The 21208-nt window shown below is 45.0% G+C and overlaps 1 protein-coding gene across 1 annotated transcript in view; it reads right to left on the bottom strand.

The window, feature by feature from the left end:
- OPCML (opioid binding protein/cell adhesion molecule like) overlaps nucleotides 1-21208 on the bottom strand; it is a 1102163-nt gene that overhangs the window by 313998 nt on the left and 766957 nt on the right. The gene's annotated exons all lie outside the window — the stretch shown is intronic.

Here is a 21208-nt window from a genome sequence, read left to right as displayed (position 1 = left end):
CTCAATACCTGAATTGCTGGAGGTGGAGGGCCCCCCAGTCCTGTTTCTCAGCATCTGTGCTGACAACTGTTAAGAGGAGAAGCCAATTGTTATAGAAGCAAAGCCTGGTGACACCATCTCTGCATTGCAGTGGGCAGAGTGGGAATTGAGCACACGGCCTAAACAACCCGCACGCGCGCACAGGATTGAAAAGGCCCACGATGCTGCAGAACGGTACCTCTCTAGAGACAGGATACTGGCAACGAGCGAGGGGCTGAACAGCTGAATCGAAGGGCCGCAGCCTCCGAGCAGTCTCTGTGTGATCAAGGATTACGTGTACGTGGGGGAGGCGTGTTTCTGTGTAGTTTGGGTGATAGATTGGCTGTGTTAATTAATTGTGCATTTTGAAGTTTGTTACCACTTCACACCAGGCAGCTCCTTAAAATAAAAGAGAGAGAGAAGCAAAACAAAAAACCTAATCTAATATTCAACAAACATCCTGCACCCAAACAGCACATCTTTGTCTGAAACCTTAGTTCCGAGAACCACTTATAGTCTTTCATCAACGCGTTATAATATTAATCAAGACTCATAATGCAGAGCGATTTGCATGCCAACAAATATATTTACACTGTAAATTGTTCGTTGAGGAGCCTTAGAGAGACACGCAATTCACTGCCATGGAACTGAATAGGAAGAAAAGTCCCCCACTAAAATCCAGAGAAAATAAAGAATCTGTAGGACCTGATCCTCTAGAACCTTGGGTAAGAGATTCAGTAGCATTCTCTCTAATTCCTTACAAAGAATTTAGCTTCCAACCTACTGAACGCATTAAAAAAATCAGCTTCACTGTAAAGTTTGGATGGGATTTTGTCTTTTTCCTGGTATATATGAAATAATTTGTGTCATAATCACAGCTTTTACAGGAAGACAGAGATTAGACCGGTAGATGGATGGACAGATACCCACCTTCCTGAGAAGTACCTGGGAATTTTGTTCGGGTCTCTTGACTGTGCCTTGTTGACGTGACCTTCTGACATGTATCACATGTGTCTGCTTCTCCCTGGTCCCATCACTGCCTCTGCAATCATGGCCACTAATCATCTCCCTCAGGGACCACTGTACAAGCTGCCTCACCTGCTCCCTGCATCTACTCTTGACTTGTGTTCCACTGTCATAACTTATAGCACCCAAATCCCATTGATATGATGTGAGACTAGCTTGTATAATAAATGGTATGTCACCCCCCTTACAAGTCTCTCCATCCTGTGTCCCACCTGCCCTTCCTCATCCCCCACCTCACTCTTGGCCCTTCTCACACTCCACTTAGAGGTCATCCTCTTCCCCTTTTCAGGCTTCCAGTCTGCCTCCGGGACCCTGCTGGTATACCCTCCCAGCTCTCCATACTTTTATTTCAGAGCACTTATTACAGTGAGCAATTAAATAATTATTTTAATTCATTTAATTTAAAGTCTATTTCCCTCATTCCCACTCATTTTCATAATGTATTCCTGAATATTATGAGAGACGCAGTACAATATACTAGAAGAGTGCTGTTGAAAATATAATGTATCGTCTTCATTCATCTCCTTTTCTGGCCCATATACATTTAGTGTCCATTGTACACAAATACTGTTCAGTGAAATATATACACGTCTAATAAACCTGTCTGGTTTTTAATTCCACCTCTACCCCTTTCTAACTGAATCACAATTTGGGGCAAGTTGCTAATCTTTTTTTTTTTTTTTTTACCTCCTTAATATTCTCATCTGTAAACTGTAGCTAATAATAGTGACTGACCCATAAGGAATACGAAGATGAAGTGAACATCACCATGACCATCATCACATCACCATTATCACCACCACCATCATCACCATCACCATCGTAAAAGATGAACAAGGGTACCTGGTACATAGAGGTGCCATGTAAGTACTGGCTGCTCTTGTTATCTTGACGACGATCGCTACTCGAGACAAACAGTGCACTAGGCACCACGAGAAATAAAATTTAGCAAATTGTAAGCCCTGCCCTCAGGGAGCGTGCAGTCCGGTAGGTAACATAGAGTGTAGACACCAGCGCCCAGCACATTTGTAAGTTGCATGTGCTGTGCGTGCTTGGCACGCACAGCTCTGTATCTCAGAAGGTCGAGTCGTTTCAGTGGTGTGATTAGTGAAAACTCCTATCCCTCCGATCGAGGAAGGGGAAGTTGAAGAAGGACTCAAGAACTCTATTGTTTAACTATCAACCCACCAGGGTTATGCCCACCGAGTCCCGAGTCCCGACACATCTCAGGCACAACAGGGAAGGAGAGGTCTTTAATCCCCAGGGACCTGTGATTACACGTTTACCTCTCTGTCCTCCTGGCCTTTGTCCCCATGGTGACTGCTGGTTTTAATTTTACTTCCTAGCAGAAATAAAAGAGACTTGCTAAGAAGCAAGTGGAAAGGAGACCTCGCTGGAGTGAGAGCCCAGCCTCTCCATCCTCACCCGACAAGCAGGCCCCCATCAGGGTCCAATCCTGTGCCTGGTGATAGGCACGCCAGCCCCGCGGAGGGCAGCCGGCCGGCTCCGGGCAGGTGGGAACTCAGCCCTTCAACCTCCTGACCGTGGACGGCAAGTGGCCTTTCCCTAAGACACGGATACTGATAAGGGCTGCACTTGCCCCTGGGGGACTTAGTCTTGAAGACATTCCTGAAAGGCTGCCTCTCGAGACCTGGGGGATTGACTGCGGGAGAGGCCGAGGGGTGACCGGGTGAGGAGAGGAAGGACAGAGGAGCAGGGGCAGACTCAGAAGAGACTTCGCAGGTAACGTGACCCGTGAGCTGAGTCTAGAACGTGTGGATCTGGCAGAGGGCTAAGTGGAAGTGTGCTGTTCTGGGCAAAGGAAACGCTTTAAGGAAAGACACAGGAGCAGACTCGGCGCGCTTAGGAAAACCAAGCCGTCCGGAATAAGGCGGTTCTACCAAAGCTTCATCAGACTGTGCTGGAGGGGGAGCGGGTGGCAGGAAAAGAGGTGTGTGGGACAGTTAGGATGGAGACCAGGGCGATGCCTGTCTTCTGTAACATTCTAAGGTACCTGGAATTTTTCCTATAGACACATAGAAACTTTCTGTTATTAACAAAAAATTAAAATGCACATAAAATGAGAGACGAGTAAAACTCGAAACCATACGAAATTGTTGTTTTTAGGTCAAAAATGATCTAATATAGGCAATTTCATATGGTTCAGCCTAAACACAATGAATACTCCTATATCCATCACGTCGGTTTAGCAGTTACTAATATTTTGCCATATTTGCTTCATCATTTTTCCCAGAAATATGTTTACATTCCAGCCATATGGCATCTCTCCCAGAAATATTTCATGTGCATCCCTAAAATACAGATATGTATCTACATAAACACAATACAGTTATCATGCCTAGTATAAATCAACCCATGTCCACATCACCTAATAATCAGTCCATATTCAAATTTCTCCAGTTGCCTCAAACATAGTATACACTTGATTTATTCAAACTTGGATCTTCTCAACAACCAGAGTGTATTTGATTATTATATTTCTTGAGTAAATAGGGTTTTAAACACAGTAGTTTCAGGTGAAGCTTTTGGGGCCACTACATTTTATTTATATAATAAGGATCTTGGTATATTCTAAATGACCAAATCATTCGTATGATTAATGGACTCATTCATGAACTAAGAATTGCACATAGTCTAAATCTACCCTTATTTTCCGTCAGATGAACTGAGATATGGAAGGTTACCTGATTTGTCCTAGGTCACACAGTTGGTCAGTAACGCGTCAATACTTTATAGGTCTTTGGCACAATTAAAATAGAACCACAACCACCACCAACAAAACAACAATATAGATATAAGGCCCTGTCAGATGACAGTTATTCATACACCTCTGGAGCACAGGTCCTCCTGGTGAGGGACCCACCACTTTTCAACTAGAAACGGGTAGCCTGGAAGTCTGTCCAGCTGCCAGGCAAATGCAGAGAATACCTTGCCCCCAGTCCAACTACTCAGTTGAGAAACCAACTCCCTGCCTTCTGGATCCTATAAATGGTCTGTTAGAAGCCCTGCTTGGGGCATTAGTTTCAGTCAGATGCTGGGGTCCAAATGCAGGTCATGACCTATTCCCCATGACCATGGTGGGGAGGGCTTATGGCTCGAGAATCAATTGCATGACTCAACTAAGCGACTGCGGTGTCCTAATAGCACTGCCTGTGACCCTCTCCTCACTGGGTCACCTCATCCTACCTACTAGGGAAGTAATCTTCCCTAAAATAGACACCAGGACTAATACAGGACTTTGCAGACACACCTGGGTTTAGACATCATTTTCAACGTGTGAGCCATAGGATGTGGTTTAAACTCCAGGGGTCAGGTTCCCCGTCTGTAAAGTGGGGATATTCATTCATGAGATTATACTTTATACAATTATCAGGAAAATTATACCAAGTAATGTATGTAAAGCTCTTATCATAGAATTGAGGGCATAGTAAGTATTTAGGAGAAATACTTTTCCTCTAAGTCTACCCCTTCTTCCCACAGAGGACTTCTGTTCCACTTAGCAGGAGAAAGCGGATTCGGATTCAATTACACATATGGTACCTCTGCCCAGTGACCTCACTGCATGGTAGGAGCCTGGCATTCCTCGGGCTACATTTAAAGGCAATAAAGCTCCAATGTGGCCTGGTGTTTCCCCCTCGCTCTGCCAAGTCCACATGCCACCAGGGCTTCTGCGTGGCCAACACTGCAGGGCAGGGCCCCACACCCGCCTTCTAACGCTGGTTGGGAAGCCTCCTTTGCCTTTTTGCCCACTCTCTCCTTTGCACTTGACGGCCTGTGAAATAGGACACAACCCTATATTCAGAGGCAGGAGTGAGGGCGCCTAATCATTGCTTTACTGGCCCAGCTTCTCCCCAAGGAGGGCCAAAGGATCTAGGATCTCAATACAGTGGAGGTGGCACAGCCCCAAAGAGGTACTTCCAAGAGTTTGCCAGGAGCCCTGGGTTCCAGTGTCACGCAGCTGTGACTGTACTTTGATGCATACCCAGTCTTGCATCTGTTCTCAGCTGTCACAGAACTTCAAGAGGAGGGCTGAAGTGAGCAATAAGTGGAATAGAAAGCAATGGGTGAGTGCAGCCTTCCATGTAATTATTAATATCAACATCTAACAATAATGGTTTTATTAACGAAAATGTTTCCTAAGGAGGAGTCCTCCAGGAACTTTTGAACATCAGTGTGGGATCTCTAAACTTGGGAAGTCAGATGGACCACAGCTCACAGGAACTGATGATGGTTATAAACACTTTCTGTCAAGGCTCCCTGCTCAGCTCCTCCACGTCGCTCCTGGCATAAGCACCCTCCTACCCTGACTGCTCCTGTGTCCTGGGGTCAGTCTTTTCTTCTGACCTCTCAGAAGAGTCACAACAGCGGAGTTTTCTTTCTAGGCTTAGATAGGAGCAGAGTCCAAATTTACAACAAGCTTTCTTATAAGTGAGGCATATGAGTGCAGAAGCAGGGTTATAAAAGAAGAAAAATATGCCAGAGAGAGATTTTAAAGGATACCTTGTATTTCCCGCTTTTCACTTTCTAGAAACAGTGATGCCCCGGTAGCAACAAGCACAACTATTACCCTGATTTGGGTTTCTAAACACCACACCCCACTCAACAGAAGCAGGGTTCCTTGGAGACATGCCTAACTTCGGGACTGGGGCAGGGAAAACAGAAGATGAGCCCAAAATGTCCTGCTCCTGAAGGAAAGGATGTGTACAAAGAACGATAAGCACCTGTCAAAGGACACAGGGACAGCTTGACGGACACAAACTGGTCAAATCCGGGATGACTTGAACATCAAAACAAACAATAAACCTTATAATCCATTGAATAAAACACCATGACTGTACTAATAGTTAACAAGCAAACAACTAAAGAAATGGGGAAGGGAAAGCTCTTCCTTGTACCAGAACACCAACTAATAAACGTATAAAAATGGATGGAATTTTAAACAAATCACCACTTTGCAACCACACTAGTAACAATTAACTTAGGTGGGAATCATCAATGGACGTGAAAACCACTGGGTAAACATTTGATGAGGGCAAATTACTGACACAGTCTCAAAATATCTTGCTGGAGATTACTTCCTAATTTTAAAAACAATTTGAAACAAATTTGAAAAATAACAGCATTACAGTGGAAAATCCTGGCAGATACAGCTTTAACCAAATGATTACACTAATAATGAGAAGCACCAACATCATGTGCCTCCCAACGTAAGAAAAACACGTCATGTATGTGATGTTCTTGCCAAAAATTGCATCACCTGAATCTGGGCATAAGGACACATCACACCCTCTAATTGAGGGACATTCTACAAAAATGTCAATGCCTTGAAACAGAAAGATAAACTAAACAGACTAAAGAAATATGACAACTAAATGCATCGTGTGATCCTGTACTGGTTCCTGGATGGGGAAAAAAATGTTATAAAGGACATTATTGGAAAAATTGGAAAATAACCGTGTGTCAAATCATAATACAGTATCAAGGTTAAATATCCTAATTTTTATAATTGTATGAGAATATTGTGTTCTTTGGAAATACGCACTGAAGTGTTGGGGTAACACAGCCTGATGTCTGTAGCTTACTCTAAAATGGTCAGAAAAATGTTAATGCACATATATGTACCCTATATATCTAGCTATCTAGCTATCTATCTAGCTAACATCTCTGTCTCTATCACCTTTCTATCTGTCTCTCTATTATCTATCTATCATCTATATATCTATCTCTGTCTCTATCATCTATCTATCATCTCTGTCTCTATCACCTTTCCATCTATCATTTAACTATCTATTTATCTATCATCTGTCTCTATCTATATCTATCATCTGTCTCTATCTATTATCTATCTATCTATCTATCTATCTATCTATCTATCTATCTATCTATCTATCACCTATCTATCTATACACCCACATAGAAGATGGTAAAATGAATGTGTCAAAATGTTAACAGAAGGCAAATCTTTTGCTAAGTTACAGTTTTTATTTTTTCTTGTAATTTTTCAATAAGTGTGAAATTATTTCAAAGTAAAAAAGTGAAAAAAGTTTATATTTGTAGAGTAGGTACAGTTACCAGAGCCATCATACATATTAATGTGATCTCAAAGGAGCCCTTGGTGGAGTGTGTGTGTGTGTACACACTCAAACAAGTTAACAATATCCTCATTTTATACATGAATAAGCTGAGCTCAGAGAGGTTATGTGATTTGTCTGAGGTCAATAACTAATATTAGCACATGAATTCAGAAATCTGGAGTCCAAGTTAAGCACACAATGAAAGTGCTCTGAGCTAATTTCTGCTTAACGTCCCTTAGCTGGCACACTGAGTTAACCGGCCCTGTCCATTCTATGCAGGTCATGCCTTCTGACGTCCAGCTGAATCCCCGCCCTCCCCTCTGAATTACCCAGGCTCCCACCAGCTCACTAGCTAAGACACATGCTTACCAAGAGTCAGTTGCGTCTTTTCCCAAATCTGTTCTTAGCAGATGTACTTTTTCGTATAATTACATAATTTCCCTAAATTCTTCATAAACTGATACAATATGAGTGGGAAAAGATAACTGCTGTTTCTATGAAAAGTAAGTAGAATATTTTAGACAGATTCAATAACTGCAAGTAGATTTTAAAAGACTGCATTAAATGTGGGAACAAACTGTAATTGATTAGGGGAAAAATTATAAAAGACTGAAAGTGTTTTGTACTCAGATGTTTCACAAGAACCTCCGCCCTCATGCCTGCTCTTAAATAAACCCAGAGTAGGAATCATGAGGAATGATGACGCATGAATATTGTCTTGGGAAGAAGACACCAGTTTCCCATCAGCCAACTCAGTCTCAAAGAAAAGGATGAGCTCCGTCAAAAGTCAAACGAAGGGACATTGACATGTTTCGGTGTATTGGCAATATTTCTGTGTTTTCATTTATGAATCACACTGTGCACAGCTTTTCCTGATTACAAAGCACCTGCTCTTCCTACCTGAGATCAATAGGGCTGGACAATTCCCATTCCCCACAGGTCCACTCTCATGGGTCTAGATTACATAAGAGACCACCTATGGTTCGGAATGGGGAAAGGCCAGGTCCCAAATCTATCACATATGATGCTATTGACTAATACGTAGTAGGACTCGATGTGATCCATTCTCCTCCTCTCCTGCTTCCAGACCGCTGAACCATCCATGTCCCAAAATATGAGTTCCATTAAATCAAGATGGGAAGCATTGAGATCTCTACAATTTGGGTGTTAATTAAAATAATATAGCTAGATAGATTTACAGTAGGTCCTCTCATTCTCCAGCCTGGGAAACAACTTACGTGTGTTGCTATCGTTTGTTAACAATCTGGGGGCTCTGAAGACTTGTATTAGATTTACTCAAAGTGTTGGTCTGACCTGGTGACCTAGAAAATGCCAGGTAAAGCTGATGCATTTCAAGGTGGGGGAAGCTTCATTATCCATCTTCTCTCTCACTCACTGCTGCCCAAGTAAAGGGAGAAGAAAGGAGGGCACACCCTCCGCTCTGGACCCCAGCCTGGCCCTCACCGAGGGGGTCGCGGGCTTTCCGGGTGATGGTCCCTGAGTTTTGTGCTCTGCCCCATGCAAAGCCACAGGTAGATGGGAGCAGTAGGTGGTGTGAGGAAGCCCAGAGGAGAAAGTGGGGCGCTGATGAAAGAAGCACTTTATTTGATAAAATTGTAAAGAGCAGCTTTACAATCTCCGAGTAATAAATGTCAGGCTTATGGACAAGTGAGCCTCTCTACCCCTGCCTGAAATTGCTCTTTAAGGTCAGCCCCATAAGCGCTCCCTCGGGGAGCCAGGCTGTTCTGACGAGTGGGTTCGTGGCAGCTGCTGTGCTGCTGAGGACAGGAAGGGGATGCAGGGGTGCTGGGTCTGTGTGTCTTGCGATTGGGGTCTGCAGTGGAAGAAGCAATAAATAAGCCTGGTGGTTTTCATAGAGGAAAACATCCAGGCATCCATACAAACTAGAGTCTGTGAGTGGAGCGGCACAAGCCGTCAGTTAAGGCTAGAACCACACTCTCTCGACATGAGAAGATACCCTCCTGGCATCAGGCTGTGGCATCTCTCATAGTACACCCGCTACCTGTCGCCTAGATGGAGTTCTCGTTTCAGCACCTGCCCCTATCCCCAAAGCAGATGTTGCCTCTGGTTGCTAAAGTCGCGTAGTCTGACCAAGCAACGTAAGCCCTCAGCGTCTCAATGGGGGGAAACCCAATGATAGTGTGCACGTGTGCACGTGCAAATTGAACAAGCACACCCCACACCCCAAAACTGACAGTGAAAGGTCAGAGTGTTGGATCCCCTCGTACCTTGTCCCCATGCTAGGGACAGACACTACTTTCATCCTATTTCCCCATCATCTGCAGAGAAAGAAAGTAAGTAGAATTGGGTTTGTGGACATTTACAAGATTCCAGCCTGTGGAAACGCTGCCCATGTGAGCACCGCAGCAGCTGGCTGATGTGTTTCTGAAGAAGTTTGCAAAGGGAAGGTAGGGAGAAGACTAGAATAAACCTCGAATACATGTCTCACGCCGGGCAGGTGTGGTATTGAGAGTTAAGGTAAGGAAATTATAGCAGTTTTAGATGATTCTGAAGCAAGATCCTTCAGACTTGATTTTTTGGGAGAGGATGAGAGAAAGGAAAACATTCAGAATCTGAGCTTTTGTTATCAAACCGTATGCAGTCATTCAGACACCCAGAGATATTTACTGAACACATATTATGTTCCAGGCACTATCTTAGATACTGGAGATACTGCAGTACAACACAGATACACATTCCTGCCTTCCCAGAACTTACGTTTTAGGTGAGTGCATAGAACCTCATTATAGCTTGGCAGGAAAAAAAAAACAAAAAACAAACCAATAAACCCCAAGTATTTGAAGTCAGTTAGCTTTGTGTTAGAGTAACTGCCTTCAGGATAAGAAATAAAAAAAGGAAGAAAGAAAAAAGACAAGAATAATAGATACTGAAATAAGTCTCTACCGCCTCAGGGGCTCTGCGCTCAAGTTCCCCGTATTATGAAAGAGGTTTACGAGCTTGCCAAGCACCCAGAAACGGTAAGGTTTTCATTGGTGAACTATTGCACACCAGACTTTCCTGCCAGGGTGGCTGAGGCCCCTCTGTGCACATCACCTGCTTTCATGTTAGGCTAATGCTTCACCCTTGAACCTGTAACCTGGGAGACCTCTCTGCCCATGTGGCCGTTCTCAGCCACGTTCCCGAGGAGCTTGCTAGAAACTGCGGCTGCTAGAATCAAACCAGTGACTGCAGAAAGAAGCCTCTGGTAAACGTTCGCGGAAGAAGGAGTGGGGAAGGGGAGGGGGGGCGCTCCGAGGGTACAGTGACAGACGCAACAGGAAAGGGAGGTGATGCGCGGGGCTGCGGGTTGATCTGTATTTCCTGGGGTTATGGCAGCAGGGCCTTGATAGACCATATGGTCTGGCCTTGACCCTTACGTCTCGGCACACCCTCTGAGCAGCAGCCCTCGCTGCGGCTGGCTTCCACTTCTTGTTATTCTTGGCACTAGGAGTTCTGATCACAAGTTGGTTCAATATCATAATCCAAAGCATCAGATAGAAACCATCTGGAAGAGCAACCAACTTTAACCTTGAGGGCTACTTGAAAATAACCTTCATCCACCGAGCCCTGTGTTCACATGGAAAATAGGTTATTTAGAGCATATTTCCGAAAGCATCAGGGGCTTGGGAGCCATCCACCTGAGAAGGGACCAACATTTAACCACTAAGCTTTGATATCTATAGAATGCATTTTTTCCCCACCTGCTTAGTGCCAAGTTTCCAGTTACTTGCATGATGGGGATGCAATAAATAGGGCTGAGAAGGTAACAAAAATCACTGCACGTAAGGATGCAGTACAGAACAGAGGGCACAAAGGCCACACCTGCAATAAATCAATTCGCCGACTGTTCATCAGAAGAGAAGTACAATTAAAGAGACTGGTGGTCCTTACTATGGACTCCAAAGGCGACAGGTGAGATGTGGGAGGTGGGAAATGAAGCCCATCATTAGTATTTCTTCTTCATGCCGAGGCTCCCCAGGTTCCTGACTGAAGTCCCCAAGGGACACGTTGGTAGCTATCGATGTGTGTCTGGCATCTTTCACACACACAGTGCTCTCTGTGAGACTTCATCAATTAACAGTAACACCAAGGGAATGCAATTCTCCAAAAAGCCACAGAGAAAGTCAAGCCCATGCCCATGCACGGAATGGAAACTCAAGAGTTTGGCCTTATGGTTCTCTGACTTAACTAGGCAGCCAGAGATTCTACTAGAGACCACGCCTCCTCAAGGTGACCCTCCTCGGGAAGGAGCCTGGTGATGTTAGGAGACAGGGTTACATCTCGTGTCTATTTAACGCCCCAGGAGAGAGGAGCCCGCGCTGCCTCTTCTTGTGAATGAAGCATTGCTGTGCTCAGCTGGGCAGGATGTCGGAGCTGCTGGAGCCCAAACAGCCCTCACCCCCAACCCGCCCTGTCTCTGGACATAAGCCAAGCAGCCTGAAGCCCAGGAGTCTACCCAGGGCTCGGCCATGCCATTTTCCCGAACAGTGATCCTTAGGGCAAAAATGCTTCCACTCTTCCCATTGCTGGGAGATGAAATACTGCTGAAGATACTGGGATCAGCTCACCTTTTCTGCCATCTGATGTAGCAACAAGAGGATATTGCTAACTAGCAACTACTTTGTTTGCCAAAATCCTTATCTAGACTAGTAAGAACCCAGGTATGAAAGCTCTGAGATCTAAAACTGGGTCCTAGTTATGGCCTGCCTGGAAAATTCATGTAAAATATACACAACAGAGCAGTGCCTGGCCCATCCTGGTGACTAATAGATGTTTACTAGGAGAGTGAGTGGCTCTTTTTTTGTTTGTTTGAATGTTTTTAAAAAAATTTTTTTTAATTGAAGTATAGTTGATTTACAATGTTGTGTTAATTTCTGCTGTACAGCAAAGTGACTCAGTTACATACACACACACACACACACACACACACACACACACACATTCTTTTTCATATCCTTTTCCGCAATGGTTTATCGCAGAATACTGAACAGAGTTCCCTGTGCTGTACAGTTGGACCTTGTTGTTTATCCATCCTATATATAAAAGCTTACATCTGCTAATCCCAAACTCCCAGTCCATGAGCACTTAGTATGACCCTACCTTTAGAACATGGGGCTGCACCAGTCCTAGAGGAACCAATATGAGTTTCAGGGACCCCAGGGCACCTGACACACCACGTGCACCAGGGTAAGTGTGTGGCGGGCCCCGGGGTCCCGGGGGGGTGGGGCAGCTCACTGAGCTGAAGCCACTCCTCCCCTCCCCTCCCTGCTACCCCCGTCACAAGCTGTGCCACCCCCAGCAGCTCCACTTCTGTTTTATGTCTCGACATGATACACGACATTTTCTTTTCCAAGAAACGACTCTGCTGCTTAAGTAAAATCATGGAGGTCCACTGTGAGAGATCCGGTTGTCCTACATTTCAAATTGATCCCTGAGGGCTATTCCCCGCAGCATGAGCTAATTTGAGAAAGACATCTGCAACACCTGGGCTCAAAGCCGGGGTGTGATCAAAGCTCAGCTTAGTCCCCGTTAGTCCCTGAATGCCAGTCTCGGAGTCGGACCTGACTGGCATCTGAGAAGGGCTCTGTCATCAGAGACTGTGGCTGTCTCGCTCTGATGGGGGTTAGGGATTCAGGGCACAAAAGCCCATCGCGGAGCAGGATGGCAGGCAGCCCTGATGGTCACGGAGCGCAGAGCGACAGACAGACAGTGGCGGAGACGCAGAGAGAAGTGACATATGATGACACGTCTTTCTTTCTCGGCCTGCTGCTCCCTTCTAGGAAGGAGGCCAACATAAATTCTTCCACTCAGCAGTGCCTGGATAGACCCGAAAGAAAACAAAAAGGGGATTAATCTCGGCATTGCAGGTGCCCCTCAGCCTCGCCGCTAATACCCATCTTCCGTGAGGGTCTGATCTGCAGAGGGTTCTGCCAGCAGCCGAAATACCCACCTCAGGCCCTGCCCCTCCTCCCCGGCACATTTCATTCTATTTCTATCAAGCAGTGCTTCTGATTGCCTCAGTCTGGAGGGCTGGCAGCGCTGTATTAACCTGCCGGGTCCCGGCGAGGGAGGTGGGCTGCCAGCTCGGCTATCAGAGGGCCTTTGCTGTACTTGCAGGATCCTGGAGACCCGACAAAAAGCGGCGATGGAAAAGCCCCGGCCTCGTGGTGGCATTTTCTTGCCTCACAATTAACCTGCACGTTGGTAAACACGCCACGAGCTTGGCATCAAAAACTATTCCTCACCCCCTGTGCAGGGTTTCTTCACTTTGGAAAACGGGCGCCATGCAGGGTTCCAAGGACCCACTTCTATCCTCTCCCATTCTTGCAGGCCACGTGCATGATATTTCTCTGCACCCCCTGTCTTCGGGAAGTCACCTGCCTCCTCTGGCTTTTTACTTTCTATCGCCTCTCCTTTCTCATCTGCGCTGTCCCACAATGAGTTAAGTGCTTCCACTGCGCCTAAACATGCTTGGAAATAACTCTTATCAATCACCACGGGAGCTCTGAACAGGCGAGAGGATTGCACACGCACATTTTAATTGAGCTTTGTAGAGAGCAAAAGCTCTGTTCTGAGCACCCACTAGTCTGTAGTCATACTAGAATAGTAAGGATTTGACTTTCAAAGATTTCTGGTCCCAAATTGTGTCCTACCGCACAGACAGTCTGGATGAATCTTGGGTCGCACCTTCCAGAAGGTCACTTGACACATGCAAATGCCGGGCTCATGGGTCCCAAATAGGGAGCCTCCTCTACTATTTCCTGCTGTTCTGGTCCACATGCTGAAATAATCCCCCACTCTTCTTAACTTTACTAATCTATTACAAATGCACTCAGTGAGGTTCCAACGGCTTAAAAGCACTGAACTACCTCTCCAAATACCTTATGTCAACCTCCTGGATGGGGGCTGGCGTTTCATCCTACAGGCTCTGGCCAATAGGAATGGAGAATGTAACAGATAGATGATGCGGAGGGACATTTGTGCTGGAAATTCCAAAGCCTAGCTGCCTCTGCAGCTCCTCTTTTCCCCTGGATTCTAAGTCTGCTGGCCAAAGGGAGTTCAGTTTCACCAGGGACAACTCCAAGGGGCAGGGAGATTACCGATGGAAATCGGTTGCACAAGCATGTTGCACACAATTCCAGCTTTTCAGAGATGGATTTCCGGGATTCAGAATTAACTGGTCCCCCCTTTCCTAGACTTCACCTGTGTTCCCTTCCTCGTAGCCTCACCACCTTGTTCTCCACTGTCCTATTTCTCCAGCAGGCTCGGGTTCCTTTGGGACAGGGGTTGTTGTTTTCTGTTCTGCCTCCGTGACTGCGTGCGTTGTAAGGGTTGGACACACAGCGGGTAATTAACAAATGCCTATTGATGAATATATACACGGCATCACATTGACCGCACCGCATTTTTATTTGCTGTTGGCATGGCATTTATCCTCCCATTCACTTTAGCATGCAGAGACACATCCTATAGTTCTCATGTTTCCTCCAATCTAACCCCACTAATGTGGTTTCTGGCACATGTGAAGCATTATCGTCAGAATGGATATTAAGAGCATTTCATTTACACATACAATTGGTGGTTTTTCTTCTAATTCACAGATGATCTTGGAATATTACTAAATGGCTAATGTAATCAACTGACTTGCTAAGTAAAGACAGTAGTTAACTGGAACAGCATCTTTGCAGATGCTAGCTCACCTACCTCAGTGTGGAGAGCACATCCAAGGCTACTGTAGCTGAGCACGAGTTTAAGAGCTGATTTAAGGCTATCAGAGCTACTTGTAAGTTGGAGTTTTGCTTGATGACAGTGAAGCTTTGCTTGCTTATTGGGTTTGAATATTTGCATTGCGTGATTAAAAGGTATACCACTCCCAGAATTGATGTGATGTGTTGTGATTGCACCAGCTTTTTATGTGACCTGATAACCAATGGGTTCAAGTGAACTCTGCAGAATTATCTACTCATCTTCCTTCAACAACCACCAAAAGCACACGTTCAAACTCACCCAGAGGAACAGTGACAACGTGTACACAAGCAACGTCTGTCCCCCAGGCATCCCTAGCTCTCTGAGATGAGACGGCATGGCCACCCTCGGGAGCAGGCCACCAGCCAAGTGCCACTGCAGAATCTCCCGTGGTGCGTGTGCAGAATCCTGCCACCAAGATCCCCGTCGCTGCTAAGGTGGCTGCTTGTCAGCGTTCACTGAAATGCCACAGAGTGGGGACCTGTGTATCTTGCAGAGGCCCACGGACTACAGTAAAGCTGCTTGGCCTTTGTCAAAAGTTGCCAGTACGTGGTTCCACACAGAGGTGGAATATGGCACACCGGCTGTACCACGTGGCAGAATCGTTCACCACGGTATGCTGCTCTTTTAAGTACACAGATTTCTTCAGGGAGAAACAAGTGCAAAACAGAAAAACGGAAGACAGTAGAGGCTGAAGGTGACCTCATCCTGTGTCTTTCAGGAACAGCTCTTACAGTGTTTTTTAGCATGTTACGATATAGCTGTAAACAGCATGCTCAAGTCCTTTATGCATATGCATACTTCCTATATAATAAACCCCGGTGGGGTTATTATTCTATTCCCCAGAGACTGTGGCTGGGAAATGTTACACAAACTGCCCAAGACCAAACGGCTATTTGACAGCACTGGATGCCAGGTCTGGGACAGCAAAGTGCCTCCTACTGCACTTTATTGAGTCCTGCAGATTCAACATCATCTTCAAAGGGAGCTGCGGTCCAGGCAGGCAAAGCAACAATGATTAGCTGTGAAGCCGGGAAGACTTCTCACATTACCCTCGACCATGTTCCTTTGCTGAACTGAAGCCTTGCTTTCCCAGCTGAATTAGAAGCTCCCTAAGGACTGGACCCACTTTGCTGTGCTGTACGCTCTAAGTACCTAGCGGAGCATCATGTGCAAAAACACGCACCAATCAACCATGGGTTATTTATACTCTAAGGAAAGGAGACCCATTCATTGAGAGCTCAGTCCAGAAAGTGTCCCCTACAGACCTCAGCTGGCTCTACTCCATCACGGGTCCCATTTATGTTTCAGAACACCCTGTTTCCGGGTTTTCTGGCTCAGGTGGTCACTTCCCAGAGATGGAGCCAGAATGCATACAAGGAAGGCTTAATGAACACCAGTTTTTGATGTCCAGAAAGATGGTACACTGACCTGTAAGGAGAGTGGAATAAAACCAGCAGGTCATTGCCCTGAGAGGGACTGGGACCTGCAGCTCCAGGAGCGTGCAGTCATCCTGGGGCACGTGCCAGCCACCCCACTGAGTTATTAATATATGAACTTTGCCACCGCTCACCCACGCTGCCTGCTGATTTTTATACTATGTTGCATAATTAATCTGTCAACATTCAGTGACAGGGTATAAATATTAATAATATGATCATACGGTGAGCTGTTCCCTTTACAATTCAGCGCCGAGGAGATAAATCGGCCACATAATCTTCCTAGATTCAGAAAAGGGGAGGAAAGAGTGGGAGAGGAGGAGGGCAAGCTCATTGGAAAGAGGGGCTTCCTGATCTGAATCTGGCCTCACACTTGACAGTTTCAGATGGGTGTTTAAAGGCACACCACTTTGAAGCCAGCTGAGTTCTTTAATTCCCAAGTAATGAGATAAACCTTTTCCCTTTTTTTGTTTTTATTCAAGGGACAGAAAGCTCTTGTCTTTCCGTCTGGCATCCCTCTTCTCTGGGTGGACTGAGCAGTAACTTCCAGGGGGAGACCTAAGTTAACCATCCTCTCTGCCTCCTGAAAGGAGAGACATCTGTAGGCTCCTGGAAGGCTGACCAGTAATTGTTTGCGAGATGCAGCAGGACAACAGTGGCACTGAAATGCAGCTGTGACTAGATAAACCAAGGAGAGAATCATGTTATACCATTACAGCTTTACATGAAGCGTCCTTTTCCATTCTGCTTGCCAGATGATCCCCGTTTGTGTTCATTACAAACACTAAAACCTTACAGTTTCCAAGAACTCTACTGAGCTGGCCTTCCAGGAGCCACTGTTGGCTCCAGGATACCCACACTGCATAGGAGCTCACTCAACCCTCTCCCACCTTTCCTTCTAGTCATGCATAAGTCATCCAAGGAATACTTCTTGAGCATCTCCTTGGCGGTAGGAACCATACTGAGAGACATAGGAAATTAAAAAAAAAAAAAAAAAAAAGAATACAATGCAAATCATAACCTCAAAGAACTAAAATTTAGTGCAAAGATAAATCATGAATAGCAGCAACTCTTACATAGATAACAAAATTATTCGTACAGCAAGAAGACTTCAGATGCATTTTGCATCCTCGTGCTTCTGTGGAATTTTAGTCTCACTGTGGTAATTATATGTTTGTTGTGCCTTTTATTTCTATATCCATTTTTACTGTCACTGTAATTCTCTCTATGGAGCCCCCAGCAAATAAGAAGGTGGGAAGGAAAAGTGAAACGGATCTTTGCGGTCCTCCAGCCCCACCAAGTAATCTCACAGATACGAAAACCAAGGCCCAGAGGAACCACATGTGTCCAGCGTCAAAGTCTCAGTTATTAGAAGAATGGGATTAGATTTAGGCTCCCCAAGTCCCGGACTTAAGGCTTTCGTCATCAGTGTATATTTTGGTAAAAAATAGAAAGGAATTTTTTTTTTTTTTTTTTTTTTTTTTTGCGGTACGCAGGCCTCTCACTGTTGTGGCCTCTCCCGTTGCGGAGCACAGGCTCCGGACACGCAGGCTCAGCGGCCATGGCTCACGGGCCCAGCCGCTCCGCGGCATGTGGGATCTTCCCGGACCGGGGCACGAACCCGCGTCCCCTGCATCGGCAGGTGGACTCTCAACCACTGCGCCACCAGGGAAACCCAGAAAGGAATTTTAATTGTAACTTTCTTTCATCTAATTCTGATATACAATTAGTAACACTGTGAATTGCACTTAAATTGTATCTTTCTTTAAATTGAAATTTACCAAATCCCACTGAAAGGATCTGAAGATAGGAATTTCCTACATTAGTATGGCTATTGAGATGACATTGACTTTCCCTTACCCTTAACCTCAGAGTCCACGGACGGGATTCTGGGCTTCCCTGCACACCCTGAAACTGTGCTCAAAATTTGAATGTATAGCCTTAGGTACTTTTTTGGGGGGGGGGGGAAGCTCTTCAGAGGTTGTATCACATTCTCCAAGTTATGGGTGGCAACTGATAGACAGATAAAGGGGAAGACTCCTCTTGGTGGTTTATATCAAGCTGGGAGAGATCTCAGGGCTCCCAGATTCTCCCACTCCAGTGTTCAGCCTGAATGTGTGGTCTTTGACTGCAGCAGAATGTTAAAGAGGCCAGAACACCCATCTGTGTAATACAAATAAGGAGCAACGTCAACTTTCCATCACTTTGTTTTACAGGGTACAGAAATGAAAGGGATGTTTTAGATTAAAAGATCTGTTTAATGGTCTGATTAATTCATTCCAAACAGACCGAAACTGTTCAAGGATTCTCCTTTTGCTCCTAACCTTTTCAGCTTGTTTTCATGCATGCCGGCTTTCCTTTCTTCTTCTTCCTTCTTTTTTTTTTTTTTTTTTTTTTTTTGGAGTTTAATTTAATATTCAGTAACTGCTGCTCTGATTCTGGTGTAGATCACGTGGTGTATGAAAAAAATAGAATGTGTGTGTGTTTCCCAAGAGAAGTCCAAATGCTTCTAAAACCCAAACCTGTTACCCAACACTCTTCAAAAAGCGTTATCAGGCCTTAAGCAAACACTGTGAAGCTCTGTGAACAACAGAGGGGCGTGTGCTTCTCCAGGCCGCCGGCGCCGTGGCCGTGAGCTCGTAGATCGCCACGTTAATTAGTGGTAAGATCTCTGCCCCACACGGTCTGTGAGACACTGAGCAGCATTTGCTCTGATGAATGAGGGGGTTTAAGTAGGATCAGCAGGTGCCAGAAGGAGGAAGACCAAGTACAGAAGCTTTTTGATAGGACGTTCGGGGGTTTTTACTCTAAATAGTGGGTTGTTTTCCTTCCTTTTAGATTTTTTTTTTGCTAAATGCCCCTTTCATATCCCTTTCTAAGCTTGATATCTGGAAAAGTGTTATAACCAGGGCTTGATGCTGTGGGATTTTAAAAGCAAATGACAGGAAAAATATAGATTAAAAATCATAAGTGTCCACCACAAATTCACTCGTCCCAGATTTTAATGGACTCGGGATGGGCCTGGGCAGTATCAGATTGTAAGCAGGTAAGGATTTTGATGAAAATCTACAAGCAGTCCAACTCCATGTAGAAGATGTGTGTACGTATGTGTTTAGCCCCATTTTGGTTTTTACTGCATGCTGGCAAGTGTGGAAGGGGCTGGATCATTTTACTTATTTAATTTTGGAAACTCTTAATAACTGGTTAATTGCAAATGACATTCTCTTAGCTGGGAAACAAGGAAAGGGCTACCTACTCTAGGTGCTCCTGACTATGGGGTTTGTAGACAAAGACTCATTGGGCAAATTATATACACAAGCCATACATATTTTATATATATATAAACATATAAAATATATATATTTTTTCCATTTATTTATGCTCTGTCCCTTCACATAAAGGATTTGAGGCAGTTTATCGACGACTATCTAATAGTTGGGATTATTTTAGAAGTTAAAACTAAAAGGTGCCAAAGAAAAACAGGGAAAGTAACCATGGGGTCTTCACCCCCAGTGGGGTCTGGGCTCGAGCAGCAGGTATTTCTTCATAACATAATATAGGAAGGTTTTAGAGAAAATAAGGCATCTGGGAAATTTGTTTGAAACCAGCAGGAAAATAATATTTAGGTTAAATGAATTTTTAAGCCGGCCCTCAGTACAGATTTAACACACTCCAGAGACCACAAACACACAACTGAAGTGTCCAAGGGTTTCTTCTATCAGTGACTTAAATGACAGAAATAGTCAAGTTAGCTTGCTGTTTCTGCTATATTTTTTTCCAGGGAAGGAACAGCCAGAAGTATTAAGTCATTCAATTCAGAGAGGGCTGCCACATCTCTAGTTTCATCTATAGCAGCTCCTTACTACTCTGCGTCTCTGCAAATTTTTGAACTGGAAGTTTTATTTTTCCCTTAGATCAGAACCTTGGGCTGCTGTCTGAGAGAGTTGGTGGTGACAAATCGACTCGTTTAATAAAAAGATGTGAATGAAGTAAGGGGGAGGAAATAAATGCACTGAGACTTAAGAGCTGCAGGTGTGTCTCCTTGTGAAGTCCTGGTTCCCTGTTGCCAGCCGAGTTTCCATGGAGACGGCTCTGCACACTGGTACCCAGGCCAGTCCATCAGCCCCTCTTCTGGCATCTCCATACTCACCAGTGGAGATGGATTATGCCAATGAGGGCTGACTTTTTGGCAGTTCGCACAGGTTCATTCTTTCCTCTCCTTGCTCCAGGATGGATGTTTCTTAGTAACGTGAGTGCTCAGCAATTAGTTGCCCAGAGAAGCGCTAATTCTGGAAAGGCATTTAATTAGACTAAGATGTGACATCAGTTATACATGAGATCACGGTTCTGGCTTCTTCACTCTTTGTCTTTTGAGGGGCCGGGGCAGTTAGTGGTGAGACTCAAGAGATATAAAGACCAAATGCCTTGTCAAATTCCCCCCTAGCTTCTCCTCAGAAGGAAAAAACACTTTCTCCTGAAGATTTTTCCCTTAAGGATGGGGAAAAATGCTTCTTTTCTTTTCTGTATAATAATAGGTAGGCTGAAACAAAGGGTCAAGGGAATAATTTCATTGGTGTGTGTGTGCATGTGTGTGTGTGTGTGTGTGTGTGTGTGCGTGTGTGTGTGTGTGTGTGTGTGCACACATTTACCACATGAAGTTCATTTATCTTCAACTTCAGCATTTTGGAAGAATTTGTCCTTGCAATCTCTTTCCTTTCCAAATGTCTCAAAGTCACTTCTTATATAATGCAAGTTAGAGGGACAGAGCCAGACAGGGGAATCCAGAGCTTAATACCCTATGACAACAGGTCACTAAGCCCAGCCCTTATTTGTCCTCATGATGACCAGAGCCATAAACTTTCC

The sequence above is a fragment of the Physeter macrocephalus genome, chromosome 16, assembly GCF_002837175.3.
Source record: "Physeter macrocephalus isolate SW-GA chromosome 16, ASM283717v5, whole genome shotgun sequence".
Taxonomy (NCBI): Eukaryota; Metazoa; Chordata; class Mammalia; order Artiodactyla; family Physeteridae; genus Physeter; species Physeter macrocephalus.
Note: the sequence above shows the minus strand (reverse complement) of the source record. Positions and strands in the feature narration are given on the sequence as shown.